Genomic DNA, 6,203 nt, shown 5'->3' with positions numbered 1-6,203 from the left:
ATGTAGCCAGTCTTTGCTGCCCTCGGGCCCTTTCCCTGCCTCAGTGAGCATACCTGCCCCTAAACCATGCCAGAACAGTGGGAAGCAGGCTGGAGGGAGACACAAGTGTGTTTTAGAAACAGCAAGGGCAGGGCCAGGGGAACCTGGCAAGCAAACCAGGTCTCTCAGAGCAGAGAAGGGCCTGTGGAAAGCCCCTCTCCTGCTTGGGTCTTGGCATAGCTAAGCTCTTTTGTTGGCCCATTTGGCCATCTTGTTATTGATGGGCAGCTTATAGAATCTGTCAGAGCACATGCAGGCCACAATCTTCTCCAGTGCCTCAAAGCGTGCAAGGAAATCCTTCAGATCTGGGAATTCATCCAGGCACTTGGGTTCAAACATTCAGTTCTGCTCTAGGACATCATACACGAGGAAGTTCACAAAAGTGATCTTGTCCCCTGCAAACCATGTCTGCTTTCCCAGGAACTGGGAGAAGAGGTTCAGCTGACCTGGGAGCTGCTCCAGGTACCCAGGTTTCAGTTTGTCAAAATTTGGCCTATAGGAGACCCAGACCAATTGAATATGGAAGTCCGTGACCTGGTTCTCCAGCAAATCTACACAAATCTTCTCTTCTTCGATCTCACCACACATGTTGTGATTTTGAGCAATGTAACACAAGATGTCATTGCTCTGGGTGAGCTTATGTTTCCCATCAATCAGGTATGGCAGGTTTGGGAAATCCAGGCCCAGCTTGAACTTTACATCCAGCCACTGGCTGTGGTCATAGTCAGAAGCTTCCCCACAACGGTACAGCTTCTCCTCATTGTTTGAATCTGTGTATTCCAGGAGAAGGCGGATGGCATGGGCCAGCCTGCAGATGTCCCAGTAGCTAAAGATCATAGCCATGTCATCAATAGAGTGGATCAGGTAACTTCCTTTGTTCTTCATTCTTGAAGAGGACCATGGCACGATACTATGACATGCAAGTGAATTGGATTTAAGTGAAGGAGAGCTATGCAAAGGCACCAGTCTCACTTTTACCTCTGTAGCCATCTGGGTCCAGTGGCCAAGTACAGATCAGGACAACCAGAGATGGCCCAGGATGCAGTGGGAGACTGGTCTTTTAAGCTAAGGTCTTTAATAAGTCCCAGGCTGACTGAGGCAAAGCCTATTAAGTGATTAAGACTTAAGAAAAAATGAAGCAAAGAATGACCTCTTAAAAAAAAAAAAAACATCTGGGAGGGGAAGACCCTTAGGGTTTCTGGCCAAAACAGAAAAAAATTTCTTTTTACATTCATTCTCACCAAGTAGGGCTTGACCAGGGAGCTATTACCGTGTTTCCCTGATAATAAGACCTATCCCGAAAATAAGCCCTCCCCTTACTGTGTAAGATTCCTCTAAAATAAGCCCTCCCCTGAAAATAAGCCCTATTGAGATTGCTACTGTAGTGAAGTTGATCCCCTGCACTACACGCTACATTACGGTACACTCTGTATGCACCATGCCCCCCCCCCCCCCGTGAAACACACGCCACGCTCTGAGCTGCATCCAATCAGAGCTGCAGCAGTGAGGGCGTCATCCTGTTCTTTATTGAATTCATTATTGAATAAAGGTACATTTTTTTGTTCACATTTACCTGTTTATTAAAATTGCTGTCAATGTTCATTAAAATAAGCCCTCCCCTGAAAATAAGCCCTCTGGTGTTTTTCTGTCCAAAAAAATAATAAGACAGTGTCTTATTATCGGGGAAACACGGTATTGGCCAAACAAAGAGAATTAGAGTTTTTGGAGAGCTATAGTGATTTGGGGTTAAAGCTGGTCTTTAAGAGAAAAAGGGGGTGGGGTGGCTAGGTGGCACAGTGAATAGGGCTCTAGCCCTGGAATCAGGAGGACCTAGTTCAAATCTCGCCTTGGAAACTTGACACACTTACTAGCCATATGACTTTGGGCAAGTCACTTAACTCCAATTGCCCTCCAAAAAGCAAAGAGAGAGACAGAAAGAGAGAGAGAGAGAGACAGAGAGAGACAGAAACAAAGACAGAGACAGAGACAGAGACAGAGACAGAGAGAGACAGAAACAGAGACAGAGAGAGAGAGAGAGAGAGACAGAGAGAGAGAGACAGAGACCGAGAGAGAAAGGGGGATGGGGAAGAAGGTAATGAGCAAAAAGGAAATATGGAGAAGTTATGAAGAGGTCTACATACCAGATTTCAAGGTTATATTGACCCAAAATGCCACTTGGGGAAAGAAAATGCAAAGAAGATTCAGAAATAATTGATATGGCAGATAGGGGAAAGGCCAAAGGGAGTCTGGTAGACAATGAAAGAACTGCTCTAATCAGCAGAATTTATAGTATTGTGCATGCCAGCAGAGAAGCTAGCATGAGTTAGCTTAATAATTGATAGAGATAGGTTGGTAAAAGAATATGATTATTAGAGTAAGATCTATTACATTCTTAGACTGAAGCCTGAATGTTGTCATATGTATCCAATAAAAATGTCTAATCATCTGGGTAAAACAGTCATAAAGTTTAAGAGGAAGATGTCCATATTATTTGGGACTTACACTTAATAAGAGACAAGAAGCTAGACTGGAATAATAAACTATCATTAGTGACATGATAGTTCAGAGATCAAGAAGGGATCAGAATCTATTACCTCAATCACTAACTGGGAAAGAATCAGCATTCCACCTCCTATAATTCATGTAAAAGGTGACTCTGAACAAACTTTGGAGCTATAGAACCCACAAAATGACACAGAGAAGCTAACCTCCCACCTAGGAGAGCCAAGCAGGCCGGCAGGAAGTGGCCAGCAGCACTCTGGGAGCCTACCCCAGCCCCACTCCAGCTAGAGGTTTTAGCCTCAGAGAGGCCACAGCTAGCTGCCTAGACTGGAGGGACTTCAGATCACCAGCAGCTGTGGCAGTTTCCAGAATTATCAACCTATAGATGCTAAGGACAAAGTGAGAAGACAGTGCAGTGTGGACTTTGGGATCTGGTAGTTTGGGAGTGTGGTCCAGCCTTTACCCCCTGAAGGGAGAAGCCACTGAGGCACAGTGACTGTGCAGCTGCTGCCACATGACAGCTTGAGCTCCTGGCCTGCAGATAGTAGGGTGATCAAGCAACCAGTCTGAGGGGTGATTGCTCTTGCTTTTACCTGCTTGGATCTGGATTGCAGTCTAGGGTAAAGGTCCTAGGGTGTGTGACCAGTTTGCCAGAGAGTGTGGAGGCTTCAGAAAGGGCACCAACCCCAGTGATTGGGACAAAGCTCCCCTGTCTGGCAGCAGAGTCCTACTGTGGCAAAAAGTTCAAAAGTCAAGTTAGTAAGTGACATCCTGAGCAGGCAAAGGAAGCAAAGCAAGCAGGGCAATCCAACTTTACACTCCTATTTTGGGGACAAAAAAGATCAACGCATGGAACAGGAGGAAGACACTGAAGTCAGAACTCCTGCACCAAAAACGTTCAAGAAAAATACGAGCTATTTACAAGCCATAGGGGACCTTAAGAAGGATTTTGAAAACCAGATAAGAGAAGTGGAGGAAAAATTGGGAAGAGAAATGAGAATGATGCAAGAAAATCATGAAAAGAGAGTCAACAACCTGACTGAAGAAAAAATAACACCTTAAAAAATACACTAACTCAAATGGCAAAAGAGGCTCAAAAAGCCAATGAGGAGAAGAATGCCTTAAAAAGTCAAATTTGCCAGATAGAAAAAGAATCTCAAAAGCTCACTGAAGAGAATAATTCCTTCATAATTAGAGTGGAGCAAATGGAAGCTAGTGACTTTCTGAGAAATCAAGAAACTATTAAACAGATCCAAACAAATGAAAAAATAGAAGGCAATGTGAAATATCTCATTGGGAAAATCAATGACCTGGAAAATCGATCCAGGAGAGATCATTTAAAAATTATTGGACTACCTGAAAGCCATGATCAAAAAAAGAAATTAGAAATCATCCTTCAAGAAATTCTCAAGGAAAATTGCCCTGATGTTTTAGAACCAGAGGGCAAAATAGAAATTGAAAGAATCTACCAATCACCTCCTAAAAAAGACCCCAAAAAGAAAACTCCTAGGAATATTATAGACAGGTTCCAGAGTTCCCAGATCAAACAGAATATATTACAAGCAGGCAGGAAGATACAATTTGAATATTCTGGAAACACTCAGGATAACACAAGATCTGGCAGCTTCTACACTGAGGGACTGAAGGGCTTGGAATATGACATTCCGGAGGTTAAAGAAGCTTGGATTAAAACCAAGAATCACCTACCCAGCAAAAATGAGTATCATGCTTCAGGGGAAAATATGGTCATTCTGTGGAATAGAGGACTTTCAAGCATTCTTGATGAAAAAAACCAGATCTGAATTGGAAATTTGACATTCAGATACAAGAAACAAGAGAAGCATGAGAAGGTAAACAGGGAAAAGAAATCATAAGCAACTTATCAAAACTGAACTGTTTACCTTCTTACATGGTGAAGTTTTATTCTAAGTAACCCCCTTAAGCTATTTATGAAAGATTGACTTGGTGCTTTTATATTTTAAAATGAGTCAATATTTATTCAATAATATTAATCCATTACATCTCCTAGCTCTAAAAACAAACTGATTTCTTCACAGAATGATCAATAGGAAAGGAGAGCAGCACATACTTATCCTAATGCATAGTATACTTTTCTTCTTCTACTGTCACATAACCAGCATAAGGACAGCAAGGCATATTTATAATAGCAGCCCTCACATCCCACTTTTATCTGTGCCTCGTTGACACAGTGAGGGCCCAGAGGAAAGATATTTATAGTGTGCAAGGTTCTATGTATTATGTAAAGGGAAAATTTTCTCCTAATTAACTTGCTCAGATTTATAATAAAGGCATATTAGGAGTCTCAGGGAATTTTTCTTAGCTTTATACCAAACTCCTTCTTTGATGGTTTCTCTTCCCCCAAAAAATTAGATCATAACTTATTGTTAGTCATTCCTAAATAATCATTTGCTCTGTATTCAGACTTTGGCAGGCAGACTGGGATACTTTAACCTGTAATAGTGGATTACTTGCATTTCATTCAGTAATGTCTATCCTGGGGTTGACAAATCAAGATAAACAATAACTGTACCATGTAATTAACTGAGATCAATTCAATTCAACAAGCATTTATTTAGCACCTACTATATGCAAGTTAGGATGCAATGGACAGGGAATATATAGAGATAAATAGTCACTGCCTCAGGATGCTTATATTCTACTGGAGCACCTCTTCTCTATGAATGATGCAATCAATTATATGTTACTAGAAAACATATGTAACATAAATACAAATTTGACAAGTTTTGTGTTTAGTGGAAAATGTTCCTCTCTGATAGATGTTTTCCCCCTCTGAAATGTGCCACACTAAATAGAATCTTTCCTTATGTTTTCTTCAGTAATACATAAATGATTTTCATAAAAATTTTTTAGCGATGGAAAGTGAGCTTATGGTTCAATAATTACTGGGATTTTTTAAATTCACTTTTTAAAAGTGATATAATATTTTCTGTTAGTTTAGAATCTTTCCATCTTAGAGATATATTAAAAATCATTTTCTGAGTGCTTCTAAAATTCAATCACTTTTAACATGAATTTCTTCTACATATTTTACTAGGACCAGCTACTTATTCCAACTTCCTCTTTCTAATTAACATTGCTCCTTCATTACATAGGAAATTGAGTACTGAAGTCAAGTAAGGATGTTTCACTATTATCATGAATGGGAAGAGATAATGATGTAAATATTGGAATATCTGTTTCCTTTCCCATCCATTTGTTATCCTTATCACAACTTCATCTATGAATGTTTTGAGGATAATCTGATTTTACTTTTTTCTCATGCAAAACTCTCTATTAGATCGTTTTCTCCTCAACAAAGCTTAGGCAATGTGAAATGGCCTGTAATTTTCCATCGCTCCATTATATAATGTTTTGCAAATTAACTTTCACTTTACACTGCCATTATCCTTAATTATCATGTTTCTCCTCTTGCAAGGAGATCAAATGTTCATTCAGTGACTGATGAGATCTGGGGGACCTGTTAGCCTTCCCAATATGGTGACTATTTTGTACTGGTTAAACTCCTTTAAGATATGGCAATTGTTACAGTCAATGTCTTTTGCTCATTTATTATTTTCTAGAGTTTATATTTTATTTAAATAATTCAGGTTGCAGATCCTATAATCTAACAGTCTTCATAG

The 6,203-nt window shown here is 40.2% G+C and overlaps 1 pseudogene; it reads right to left on the bottom strand.

The window, feature by feature from the left end:
- Positions 1-63: 63 nt before the first annotated feature.
- Positions 64-903, bottom strand: LOC138170120 (glutathione S-transferase Mu 1 pseudogene; annotated as a pseudogene).
- Between the last annotated feature and the right edge of the window lie 5,300 nt (positions 904-6,203).

This window comes from Petaurus breviceps, unplaced genomic scaffold, assembly GCF_028583685.1.
Source record: "Petaurus breviceps papuanus isolate PSGF00001 unplaced genomic scaffold, PetGlider_PUasm1.0 38, whole genome shotgun sequence".
Classification (NCBI taxonomy): domain Eukaryota; kingdom Metazoa; phylum Chordata; class Mammalia; order Diprotodontia; family Petauridae; genus Petaurus; species Petaurus breviceps.
This window is presented reverse-complemented; position numbering and strand designations above follow the sequence as displayed.